General features: G+C 44.1%; 1 protein-coding gene across 2 annotated transcripts in view; it reads left to right on the top strand.

Annotated features, from left to right (window-relative positions):
* GPC1 (glypican 1) overlaps nucleotides 1-13847 on the top strand; it is a 222277-nt gene that overhangs the window by 41936 nt on the left and 166494 nt on the right. The window lies entirely within an intron of this gene.

The following is a 13847-nucleotide window of genomic DNA, read 5'->3' as shown; positions in this document are numbered from 1 at the left end:
CTGCCTTGTTTCTGCAAGTAGGGAATTTGAAAGAGTCCATAAATTGGGTGTTAGACTTTGCTAGTGCCGCTTTCACCTGAAAAACAACACCTAATAAAATTCAGGTTGGCAGTAGTGAGTTGTATAAAGCCTTCCTTTTAAAATGCACTTCTTCCAGGAGGCACTGAACTTTAAAGCACTGTACAGAGACGTAGATACAAAGTATGAGAGGTTATAAGTCTAGACGTAATCAATGTACATAACCATGTAGAAATAAGGGCAGCTCAAAATGTGTTCCTCCACTGTATGTACCATTTATGACTGTTCAGTATTGTTTCTGCTTCAGTTAAAATGAAATCTCTCTAGGGAATAGACAGTATCTTCTTCTGCGTTTCCACTGTAGAAAGCATACCATTGTGGCCTATAAATAAGAATTGTTTATATAGTGTTCGCCTTTAACCTTTCCATTCCCCTTGCAAGTAAGTAATGGTATTGCTGTTTCTGCAGTATTCTTTATATTAAGCATAGGGAGAAATAGCATTATTTAGAGAAAGGTAAATTGCAGCATGAGGTTGTAATATATTTAATGTGGAAGACCACTGCAGTTGTTTCTGTTTCTGGTTTATAGTGAAGGCAGACTAGATTTAAAACTAGTGATTGATGGTTAATAGAAAACTGTTGCAGAAATCCTGTGGTTAGAATATACAATTTGCATAGCTCGCTCTGGACACTTCCCAGATTTTCATTTTAGGAGGCACTATTACTTCTCTATCATTTATTTTTCCTGGCATCCTTCATTAGAACATAACAAGGTGCTTTGCAGCAAATATCACTCAAGTTCATGACCAGTGTGATAGCGCTCAGCAAATACCCAGCTTCGGCTCCAGAGGCCAGCAGTGGCTGCACCGTGATGTTGGTACAGATGCAAGGTGATGCAGCCCACGGACATCCCTTTTTGCCTTCTCTCCTGGGCCCCCTGTGGAGCCAGCACGTAGCCAAAGGGAGTGCGCCGAGGCAGTGATGCTACGGAGTGGGAGATGGTTCGGTTCGCTTTAGTTGTGAGTAACTAGTCCTGGTGATGGTGAGCGCTCAGGGCACATCTTTATACAGGTACCACATTCGTTGCTACCTTGTCCCTCATCCCATCTGCTTTTCATCCATCAGTTAAGGGCTAGCCATGGCCCTTGACAGTGAGTTACCTGTATGCAGGGGTCTGTGCCTGGCACATCGGGGCTCCGGTTTCTGGTGCCCTGTATGCTGTAGACCTATAGAGCAAGTTTCCTTGCTGATTAAGCACAATCTACAAGCTTGTGTTTTTTAAAGCTTCGGGAGCTGTGTTTCTTCAGTATCTTCAGGAGCTGTTTTCATCATCTTCGTTACCAACTAGCCTGAAGTCAACTCACTTGAAGATGGAAGGCCCTGAAATTTGCATGGGAATTTCCCGCACCCATAAATTAAGCTTTTTCCCCATAAAGTGAGCTTTATGGGCTGTTGCTGATGCGGCAAGTACCAAGTCAAGGCCTTCATGTCAAATATCTGGGCTGAATCTTGAGAGCAAATGGCTGAGTGATAAGCTTGCATTTCCAGGCTTCTCCAGAGGGCTTGGGAGTTGGAGAGGACTAGTAAGTGATACATCTGCCCTTTCCACCTACACAAGTTGAGCTTAGGAAACTTTTACTGTTTAACCAAATGATGGTATATCCTCTATGGGGAATACTTGAAATAGTGAGCAAGTATTAGCTCATTTCCTTTCGCAGGAATGCTGGAGGTGGGTGGCCAAAATATGCTTCTGCCTTATCAGAGAAGCGGAAAGGGCAGGATGGTCCTGGCAGTCCACGTGGGACTTCGGAAAGCTGATCTGGAGCTCATGGGACTTAATGCAGTTCCTGCAAGATGTCATACAATACACAGAGTAGGCCAGCTTCAGGTTATTTTACACAGGCCAACCTGTGTTTGGATGTTCTTGCTCTCTGGGTTCTGTGATCTGTCTCCATCACTTATATAAGGAGATTAGCTTCCTAAAAGAGCTTTAAAATTTGTCAGCATAAATACTTCTGCAAGTGATGGTACTGTATCTTCATCCAGTACTTAATCTGTAATGCTTTCACTTTGACTTACTTTCTTACCCGTGAGAATGAAGAAGTAACATGGAAATCTCTTTTCATTAGGTTCCTGCATATGTTGTGTGTAATGTGGCTTGCACAGTAATTTAAATGCAAGTATAAATTTGGTCTCCCAGGCATATTGGCTTTTGAAGTCCTGAAATTGCTGCATCTCTACCCACATAGAGCAATCTAACCCCCTTGGTTTGGAGAAGGTTCCTTGAGGTTTTATCCGGAGGCTCCATGTAGCAGCATATGAAAAGGTTTCTGTTACTTACTTCCAGTCTGACCTCTAAAGACCCTTATTCCATCTCCCAGAAAGAAACTCGCTCGCTGTGGTAAAATAGTACAGCTTCAGCATCCAGTCCTAAATTGCCTGAAACTGCACAGGGGAACTCCTTTTGCCAAGTACTTGGTAGTCCTTGAGCCACTGAACAGACTTGGAGTTAAACAGTCTTGCTCTAAAACATCTGCACAAATAAACTCTTTTTACAACCAAGAGCAATGTCTCCTCACTGGTTGTATGTTACATCCACTAGCATTAATGGCGACTACATGAAGCAGTAGAGAGGTGTTTTACTTTGAATTCTTGGAACAAATGTTGGGAGTCAGTGCTTGCAGCTCAGAAATAAAATAGCTTTATTTTATATGCATCTCTATTCATTGGATCAGATACCTAAAAATACATGTGAAAAAAGTAACTGGTGGCACATACCCAGTTTTCTGGGGGAAATTTCCATTAAATTGAATGACCACATCAAAATCATAGAGGAGAAAAGAAACCAAGAGAGCTAAGAAGTGACAACAGAGGTTTTTGAAGACCACTTGGAAACAGTTGGAGGATTGATGTGGCTGACAGTTAAGAGGGCTGCTGTTCCAGCCAGCAGAGGTAGGCAATGGGGGATGCTTTTATGAACAATGTTAAAATAATCTGAAGGGACAGCATAGAGAGTAGTGAGAGGTGAGCTGGGGAAATGAGAAACATGGTTTGCACTGAAAACGACGACCCAACTTCCACTGAGCAAAGGGGAGCTTCCTGCATGTCTCCAGAAGCTGATTTGTCAGCTGCCAGTGATGGGAGAGCAGTGAAGGAGAGAACACTCTGCAAAACACCTAATTCTGCTGTGATACTTACAACATTTTTCTGCATTTCTAAAACTGCTTGGTGTGGATGGAGAAGAGTTGGTGGCCCTTCAAAAAGCACCTCTAGTGATAAGCTGTGTTTTAAGGGTAGTTTTGCTGTGGGTAATTAGTTGACAGTAGGCAGCTGTGAGAGCACATACTAAATAATATTAGAGATAGAGTTCAAAGTCTGGCAGGGAGGATAAAGCAAACAACTGTTCTTTCTCTTCTGATACATGAGTTAGGCAGCACTGAATAAAAAAAACCTAGGTGTCAGGCACAAACGAGTGAGTTGTTAGTTGGTGGTTTGTTTTTTTGTTGTTTTTTTTTTTTTTCTCTTTCCCTTATGCATGGCTAACTCCCAGTTTCAAGTATCAAGATGTAGTTTCTGGTGCACAGGATGGTCTTTTCTTGCTGCTATAAAACTTGTAGTGAACTATTAAACCGCAGCAGCATTTCATCCCTGAGCTGCCTGCTCCTCGGTGTTGGATGAAGTGACCCAGAAAGAGAATGTGTATTTTATCATGTTAAATTCATAAAACACCAAGCTGTTTTTTGAGAGTTCAAGTGTTCCACAAGTGCAAGATCTGATTATTTTGGGAAAGATGCTGTGAAAAGTGTTCCTGATATATATTAGCTCACCTGAGGGCCAAGTGGACTTCCTAAGGGAAAAGAATATGTGCAGGAGACCTTGGAGTTAGTACTGTGGGCAAAGGTCATGCTGTAAAACACCTGAAACCCTCGCACTCATGATTGTGCTAAATGAAGGGCTAACTCTTGATGATGCTGGTGCACAGCTGCTGCAGGGAAACATTTGCTCCCTGCAGAAGACAACAGTATTTCATTTAGGTGTTTTCCCTTCTGAGATTGTCTGTTCCATGTGATGCTTAGATGAACTGGAGTGACCAACGGGTAAGCCTGCATTGTGTTTGTTGTGTTTGTACAACTTTTCCTCTCCTCCCCTCCTGGGTCTTTGCAGCTAATGCAATGTGTCTGCCTCAGCGGGCTTGATCCGCCTGCCTTCTGTTGTATTCGCCTAGCTGGCTTTAGTCTTAGTAGTGCTTGTGATAATCACTGGGTGCTTGTGTGATAATGCAACAGGGTGGCAGTTCTTGTGCTTTGCTTGAAATCAGGTTTTGGACAAGGCTTTTTTTCCTCAATGGCATCTTTAATCCAAAAAAAACTACCCAGCACTGAAGCAAGTAAGGCCTTCCTTTACACACTAAACACTTCCTTTTTAAAGTCGTCATGTAACCGGCAGGAACAGAAAGGGCACCACCAGCTAGGTAGAGAGAAGACAAAAAAAATTTGGCTTACAAAGTTGTTCCTAGGAGCTTTTCAGAAAATTGCACTAATTTCCTTCCCACAGTCAAAGCAGTGCACTTCATGAGGACACATAGCTTGAAACGGAGGTTAATAGTACCAGATGTTGGCTTGTATTATTATTAATTGTATTACAACAGCACTTGGTGGCCTTGTTGGAAGTGAGTGGTGCTGCAGGTGGTTCTGCTGCAGTGAGAGGCAGCCCAGGTGTTACCCGCTGAACAGTGGAGGTGGATAAGGATGACAAGGGACACAGAAATGCCAAGATGTGACTTGCTCCAAGTCATAAAGCACATTGTTGGCAGGGCTGGGAATAGAAATCAGTTCTCATGAAGCTCAATGGAAATAATATGTCGGTGATACCAGTTTTGGCACATAATCCCAGTGTAGTGCACTGGTTTATAGGTTTATAAGGTGTCCAGTTTTATCCTCTTTTAAGGGTTTGCTATCTTTAATCTCAGTGCCTGTGAATTTATGGGGAAAGCTGGAAATGGAACAGGAAAGTGACAGTCTCTTGAATTTGTCCTAATCCTGCAGGTTACAGTAAATCGGTTGTGGAAGCATATTACATATCATGGTGCTGCTATGCATGACTGATCAGCTCTGTCCTTCAAATGCTATTAACTTTGGCCCAGTTAATATATATTTCTGTATGTTGGACCACAAAGCAGTGCTGGATGATGGATTAGGGGAGAATAAGTATTTTTTGTCTAATCCTGAATGTTTATAAATCAGTATTAATTACTTTAGGTGCTTTTGGAGAGTTTATATCCCAGTTTTGGTAATAATTTCATGATCCATCTGGCTAATAAAAATACTTCATTGCAAGAGAAAAAATAAAATCTGTTGCTGTGAAGTGTAAGCATGCAGATATTTCGCTTAATGGGAGCTAATTGCTGTTGTTATGGATTTTGATAAGTTAAAAATAATAGTGGGGCTAGCCTCATCCCACATCACTGTCTGTAAACATGCTGCATAGATACAGCCTCACCCGTGGGAGAAGAAAGCTGGATCCGGGCCAGTGGAGCAGCCCCCCTGTTTCTAGGAGTGAATTTGTACCTTCGGTGCTTTTAAGGGTGTATTTGTTTTTTGGGGGTGGGGGTGGATTTTTTTGGGGTGGGGAAGGGGCGGTTGAGTGATAAGGACAGGGATCTGGCTGGGAAATGAGCGTCCTGGCGGGTTTGTCGCCTGGCTGGCAGTGGCATTGCAGGCGCTGGGCTGTAGTGCAGCAGGGATGGGGATGGGGGGGAGGATGGGGGGATGGGGGGAACAAAGACAGACGTTATCTTCAAAGGATCATCTTTCCACTGATAAGGACAATGGTCTCAAAGCAAAGAAAAGGGGGTTTGCCGGGAGCAGGAAATCTTGCAGTAAGCATTAGCATGGCTATTGATTGCCCCAGATTCAGCATTTAATCCTTCCTTTAACCACAAATCAATTCTACTGTGTGTTTGAGTTTTTTTAAACTTCTCATCCAAATGCTTCAGGCTTCAGAACAAAGGTGTGCCCTGTGCAGGGCTTTGGGGAGCTGCGGCCCACCACCGCCTTCCCGTTCCTGCCACTTGGGTGCAACCAGACAAAAAACATTGGGGGCAAGCACATCTATCAGGGCTTGCTGTGTTTGTGTCTTTATAGAAGTCCTTTCTAATACTTTGTCTCCTTAAAGTCCTTAATCAACTTGGGATTTTGCTAGAAAGAGTATTTGTTTTTCTTTCCTTTGATCTGTATTTAGCTCACAGAATAGATAGGCTGACATGGGTTACGCTCCTGCCAGCATAACACTCCATCTTCTATATGAACGTCTTGCATTTAGTCCCAGAGCTCAGCTTTTGGGCCTGCTGAGAAACAACAGGACTGGAAAATATGAACGTGTGTGAATGAACATGCCGCTGTGTTTCCATGATCTCCATGTTTCATGCTGCCCCAGCTTTTCCTGGCGTTAAGAAGCATCCGTTGCAGTTCATGGGGAAGCGGTCTCTCCGAGCCTGCGGACGACGAGCCCGGATAACTGCATGTGCACCCCGCTGGCTACGCATCTGCTGCCAGCGGAACAGCTCGGGTTTTAGGGTGCGATGGCTGATAGCTGGCTTCTAGGATCTTGCTTCTAAGGCATTGCTTAGCTAATATTCACTACTCCTTTACACTGATTAAAATGGAAGGGACTCAATTGTTGTGCCTATATGTCACAGAAGTGCATTATAATGGCTAAATAATAATCTCCATGGGAAGAAGGGAAAAAAAGGTCTGAGAAAAATTTTGAAAGCTTTGGTGCACTTTCTTGTTGCTAACTAAATGTATTTTTTCATAATATTTTAGGGTATAAATCTGGCTATTATACAAAAAAACCAACTGAAGCTCAAGGCTTCAGAATTGGATTATTATTTTTTTTTCAAATTCCTTAAATATTGCTAAATTTTCCCCTTGAACTCTTGGAGTTGCTTAGTGGGGTTGTTGACCACATCCATTGGGACGAGGAGCAGCAGAATGAAGTCCCCACAGTCCAGGAGGAAATGGTGAGTGACCTGCTGCTCCACTTAGGCACATGCAGGTCTGTGGGGCTGGATGGGATTCATGCGAGGGTACTGAGGGAGCTGGTAGAAGAGCTCACCAAGCCACTCTCCAGCATTTATCAACATCCCAGCTAACTGGGGATGTCCCAGAAGACTGGAGGTCAGCCAGTGTGACATCCATCTACAAGAAGGTCCAGAAGGAGGATCCGGGACACTACGGGCCTGCCAGCCTGCCCTGGGTGCCGGGGAAGGTGCCGGAGCAGACGGTGCTGAGCGCCATCACCCAGCACGTGCAGGACAGCCGGGGGGTCAGGCCCGGCCAGCGCGGGGTTATGGCAGGCAGGGCCTGCCGGGCTGCCCTGATCTCTTTGTGGGACAAGGTGACCCCCCTGACGGGTGAGGGACAGGCTGCGGGTGGTGGCTGCCCGGGCTGGAGCGAAGCCTTTGGCACCGTCCCCACAGCATGAAGGTTGGACTGCTGTCCCTCGGTTATAAAGCAAGATCCTAGCCGATGGACCACACTCCCTGAGAATCAAAGGTCTTGCTGGGACTGCCATATTACTGTTGGTTTACATCTCTTTCTGGCTTAATTTTAAAGAACATTAGCTTCTCTGCCTTCTATCAGGCTATGGAATAGCCTTTAAATGGCACTCTTGACATCACTGGACATGTCCTAACTTTTTCTCATTTTCCATTTTTCTGATAGTTCTTACCTCTACTTGCCATATCACAGTGGCTGGCATGGTGACACCTCAACAGGGTGCATCCAAGTTAAGGAGGGAGGTTGGCTGGGCACAGGCAGACTGTTCTGTGGTTGCTGTGGGATTTTTTTCTGGGTTTTTTTTAGCTTTTTTTAATGTCTAGCATATGCTTTTCTATGTACTAGTGCTCCCTTTAGCTGTTGCTTACTCAAACCCTGAACCCCTGAGAAGGTGATTCTTTCAGTATCAGAAACTCAAGGCTTTCCATTCATTAATGATTTGTCGTCTTTCTCCTGAGCTACCTCTGGCATAGATTTGTTATTGGAAAGCTTGCTGGAGGAGAAGGTGGGTTCTGAGGACAGGATATCCCTGACACAAAAATAAACACACAAGATGGAAAAAGAAACCATCTTTAGCAATTAACAAAAGAAAGAATGTGAAAGGCAATGAATTGTGGGAGTCATGAAAGGCTGATTTTCAGCTACTGAATTACTCTGCTTAGCGTGTGGTATTGTGAGAAAAGCAATGTGATATATGAAAATAAAAACATTGACTATTTGAGCTGGAGACTTCACTTCTGAAGCAGAAAGCTAAGGGCGCCAAATCCTGTTAAATTTTAATGAGGTTTTTAGATATAACTCCTTGTGTGTCACTGCTTGAAAAACAACACTTGAGACTGATAACAGCAGAGCGCCTGTGAGTTAACACCTGCAACCCAGCATGCGGCTTTCAGAGCTGAAATATTGGCTGCTCTGGAAGGCGCTTTGGTCAGGACTTGTGGGAAGCAATTCCTTTGGCCGAGCCATCAAAACTGCTGTGCAGTTGCTCTTGCTGCCTCTGAGCTATGAGAGCTTTACAATGGCATGTAGGTCCTGTCACCACGAGAAGGGAAGGACTGGTACAGGCACTGTCCTTCCCCACCCGTGCCCCTTCCAGCCCTCTGTTTCCCAGATGACTTGGAGCACAGTGGGAAGGAGGCATTGAACCCTATTTGTACGTGAACAGAAGAGCGAAGCGTTCGGATTTTTTACTACTGTAATCATAGCTTGGCCGAGAGGTAATAGTTCAGGTTTTGTTCTTGTTTATGGAAGGTGGAGAGGTGTGGTCATACCTTCTTTTCCTTTTTGCGTGTGCTTTCTTAACAGGGTATTAATTTTGCACCAGGCCTGCCCGCCTCTTTTTCTGGTGGTTGCAAGAACTGAAGTGTTCCTCCAGTCGTAGGTGTAGAAAGCAGCATAATAACATCATCATTCAAGTGGATGAGATTTGTGAAGACACCTCTATTTTTAATAAGTTTTGCAAACAAGCTTTCGTGAAGGCTGAGAGGAAGGAGAGGGGGGTAGGAAAGTAAACTATTCCAAAACATCACTTTCAAGTCTTTAAAGTACCAATACTTATTAATTCCTTAGGCATGTATTAGAATAGTATTAATCCTGATGAGCTGAGTTGGTATTAGTGCAGATGTTGTAAGTACTTCTACAGACTTTCAGCTGTAATTAAGCATCAGTTAACCAGACCATTATTTAAAAGTGTTATTTTAATACATTAAATTTCCCAGTGTGTCCTAAGGCAGTTGCTAGAGCTGCTGTTAGCTTCTCTTATCACTCTCCATTTTTCTTTCTAGCTGTCATTCCTGTTCTTCTTTACTTGACAGTATGTGCTTCACACAGCCACAGGACTCCTCAAGGGTGGCTGGCAGTGTGGCCTCGTGTCCTGCTTAACTTAATTCAGCTGCTGGAAGCTGCTGAAAGGGATGGTCCTGCCTCTCTCTGTATCCCCTCCCCATACTCTTGTTCTTCCCTTGTAGGAGATCTAACGTTTCCAGAAGTAGGATTTTGAAAATTTGGGAGAGCTTTTGGTCAATTTTGTGACCTTGAACGCATCCTCTGGGCCATATAGCTGCTGCAGGTTGTGTAGCCAGAGCCTGGAAATGTGGCATTTGATCCTGCCCCTGCTCAGAGCTGTGCGGAGATGCTCAGTTGAGTGCTGGAGGCTCTGTAGCTGGCCTGGTGCCCTGCCATAAGGGGCTGCATGGCCTTGCGTGTCACGGTGCTGTGACAAAACAGCTGCTTGTTCAAGAGCTGGCAGGGGAACGCCTGTGGCTCCAACTGCGGAACAGACACAGTGATTGCTCATTTTATTTCCCTGTTCTTGGGGAATGCCCTAAAACCAGCTTTCATGGCATAGGTGTAAAATGCCCAGTATAGCAAACCCCTCACGCAGGTTGTTCAGGGTTTCGATAAACTTCTGTAGTACAGAATCATAGTAAGATTCTGATACTGGAGAATGGAAAAACCTTTCCCCACGTGTAACGTGTAAGATCTAATCTGTGGCCAGTCACTGCAGCGGAATAGTCCAGTTTTGTAAGGACGAGTTTGGGATGTGTTAGTAGGCATTCTCATCTCAAGAAAAAATAGCTGCTGCCTTGCTCTTTCCCCACAGTGTGGTAATGGACACCTTGGCTGATGCGCGGGGGCTGGGATAAGCTGCGGAGGGCGGAGAGCCCCACGGCCACCTGCACTGGCGCTTGGGTCCGCTTTCATGGGGCTCGTGACACTTCCTAAGGAGCCCAATGGACAAGCTCCTGCCACCCCTGGCAGCTCCCACCTAGTGAGCCGTACTTCAGCTCACATGCATTGTGTCAAGCCAAAATGGAATTTTTGCAAAATTCCCATTTGTAAAAAGTACTGTTAACAAACGTTTTTGTTAACCTCTGCCTCCCGTTTGCTATTCCTGTTCACTCCCTCCGAAAGACAAATTTGTGTGTCCTCTGCAAATGACCTTAAAGGTCTGCGGTAGTGCCCACGGAAGGTGGGAAAAGGACTCCATGGAAGCTGCAGCCGTTGGGTCTGGCTCTTACCAGTGGGGACAGACCTCTGTCGATCTGTCTTGCTTGTCTGTAGCAGTGTTTCTACTTGTAGTGTTCTGTAACGATACAGGGGCACGTAGTTTGGACTTAAGAGTCTTACAAAACCTTTTCTCCCAGCTTTACTGATCATTGCAGTCTTCTGTGCTCTTTCCAAGTATGCTAGCCGAAGACTATAAGCAGGGCTAGGTTGGCAGGGGAGGTAATACCTCCTGTTAAAACCAGCTGATAAGTTAGGATAATACAGCTCCTAACCCTTTCCTTGGATATAAAGTGAGAGCTCCTCCTACACTTCAGTCTGCACCTTTGGTGTTACTACTGTAAGCAGTTTTTCTGCAGACCAGCAGAGGCTTGACTGTTAGCAGACCATGCCAAATTGGCAAATCCAAAATTTGCGCGAAACATATGGCAATCACTACCAAAACCTCCTGATTTCAGTAGAACCATCAAAACCACTGAATTCAGACATGTCCTGTACTGCTTTATGTTTTATTTGTTGTACCAGATGCTTTGTGAGACTGTGGCTGTGAGCGAACAACTGAAGAACTCTGAAGTCACTTGTAGAGGATGGAAATAGCCATTTACTAATAGGAGAACACTTTTCACCGAGCATCCACACCATCTTACTCTTCTCAGTAATAAACCTCATAAGAAAACAATGAAATAAATCTGTAAAGGAAAATTTGTAACTCCACTAAACCTCTAAACTGTTAGTTGCAGTAAAGATGATGAGGTTTCTGTCACAGTAGGATTTCCCCCCACGCTCCCCGGGTTCTTCATTCATCCCAGGTACGTGGGCAGAGGTTGTGGGTCTCCGTCCTCTTTCTGTTCCACCAGCACTTTTCTCTTAAATTCGATCAGAACAAGTCCTGTTCTTAATCTGTACTTAGCTTAATTTATAGCTTCAGTTTTAGACTTTAAGGAAGACCTGCAATGATGGAGTTCATCATTTTCTGTCAGTCTGATACTGATAACCTCTCCCTACAGTGTATTCCTGCATTTAGTTATATTTCACTTAGTGCCAATTGTTATTTTTATGTGCTGTATTTTTTCCCTTTTAAGCAGTCAGAATTCTTGGAAGTATTTTGCAAGTCATGTTTTGCAAAGAGGAGGTGGTTGGCATTTCTTGGTATTTTTGTTACCTTCTCCCACCCTCACCCCCACCCCCCCCCCAGTCCTGTTCCCTTTATAAGAACATCAGTTCCGTTGGACATGGCTTAACCTCAGTGCTGTCCGTCAGGCTGAGACTTTGATCTGCCATCTGACTTCTGCATTTGACTGGTTTTTGCACAGTGATGTGGACTGAGATGCTTTGAAAATTATGGTCTTCTGTGTTGCATGGGTATCAGTCATTTAGTAATTGTACCCCTCTAAGCAATGCACTGGTGTTTCTTTATGCCCTTCTCTGCTTTCATACAGGCTTCCGTGAGGTGTTTGCTGAGGTATTTTAGGTTTCTTTTTGTAGACCAGCCATGTCCCCTGTCAGTGATGGCATCTCTCCGTCTCCGTGCCTCTGTGGTTCCTGCTGTTGGACTTTTGTTGCCAATCGGGGCTGACATCACATCTTGTGAAGATTTCATCGCAGTGAGAACAGAGTCATTACCTTCCATGTTTTGTCTTTGTGAACGTCAATGTGTTGCAAGTCCCAGTAAGTGAGGTCCCAGGGAGTGAGGTTTGGTTCAAGGTTCCCATAAAGCCAAATTGGCAACTCTGATTGTTTTGCCTTCGCAAATTTTATCAGGAGCCTTCTCAGCCATCTGAACTGAGCAGCCACTGCTCTTTGGCTGTCTCCTTTCGACCCAGCTGCCTCTGCGCTTGTTGCCGGTGCTGCAGGTGCTAAAGCAGTAGCTGTCAATGTAACTCGTGCTTTCTGAGACTGGAAAATTCATACAGTGAAACACTGGGAGCTGACGTTAGTGCAGAGATCCCAGGTGACAGCCACTACCCTGACTGTAACCATTGGTTATGGCTTTCAGAAATCCTGAAGTAGCTCAAGTGATCAAGAGATCAAACCCTGGCATTTATGAGGGCAATATGTGCAAGCAAATCAGTATATTAGAAAAATGTGTCAATACCTAAGGTGCGGGGTGCAGAATTAAGAGATATCCTGGTTCTATTGTGTGAAAGCAAAATTAATCTTTTGTTCAATTTTTGGTACATGTAGTCAGTTGAGATATTATTTATTTTGACACTGGGCATAGACTATGCTGTAATGCTTCCTGGAGATGTTTGGCTGTCTCTTTTGTTCTGTTCAGGTTTTGATATTGCTGTCTCTGTGGTTTCTGAGTACCTTCCAACCACATGTTAAGCAATATGACTAGCATATGTCACAGTTAATTTCTTCTCTGGTCCTTGGGGTTGAAACTGGTTTGAATATATTTTGCTAGGTAAGCTCTTTTTTTTAATTTCTCACTTTTAATGAGCTACAGATGTGGCCATATAAGCCAGTAAAATTTGACCAATTGCCTCAGCAATGTCAATCTTTGCTGTGCGTTTGGGGAGTTGCTATTCCTAAGGGTTAATCCCAAGGCATGCCAAATGTGCACAAGTCCTCTTTAACTTCAAGAACAGGTGTTGGGTGCTTGACATCTCTCAAATTCAGCTCCCAAACCTTACACCTCCCCACAGCCAATTTGTAACGTTCGTGATATGTAAAATGGCATATTATTGGACTTGTTACAGTTTATTGAGATGAAATCAGCTATGAATTTTTACCTTGTAAAGGTAAAAGGACTTGTGAGGCTGCATATTCTCTTCATCAAATGTAGCAGAATTGTACTTTCCTCATTTTGTAAGTAATGCTGTAACACAGACTGCAACTGACTGCTTGATAATACTTGGGAAGAGAAGGTACGTTGTGTCCTGTGCCTGTCTCTCAATTCAGCTGTACACTTATGTTGTATTACAACAGTCTAACAGCTTTCAAAGTTCAGTTGTTGGAGCTTCTACAAACAGAAATAAAACATATACTCTGCCCAGCCCAGTGAACAATGTTTTCCCTCAACCTTTTGTAGCAGGGATTGCAGTTTGAAGTTGTTTTAACTGCTTGCATTATAGTGTCAGGATAGATGATACCAGAAGAAAGCAACCTCTTCCTGATAAAATTTGCTGCCTCATTGATGCTCAGCTTGAAATAGAAAATTACAGGGAATGTGCAAGTCTTGGCTTTATGTTTAAACACGCTTGTAATCAGATGTCTGTGTTGTGGCAGAGATCTTGGTGGGTGTAGGTCACTCCACCTCTG

Source organism: Falco rusticolus, chromosome 13 (assembly GCF_015220075.1).
Source record: "Falco rusticolus isolate bFalRus1 chromosome 13, bFalRus1.pri, whole genome shotgun sequence".
Classification (NCBI taxonomy): Eukaryota; Metazoa; Chordata; class Aves; order Falconiformes; family Falconidae; genus Falco; species Falco rusticolus.
The sequence above is the reverse complement of the archived record's forward strand: the minus strand, read 5'-3'. Positions and strand labels throughout refer to the sequence as shown.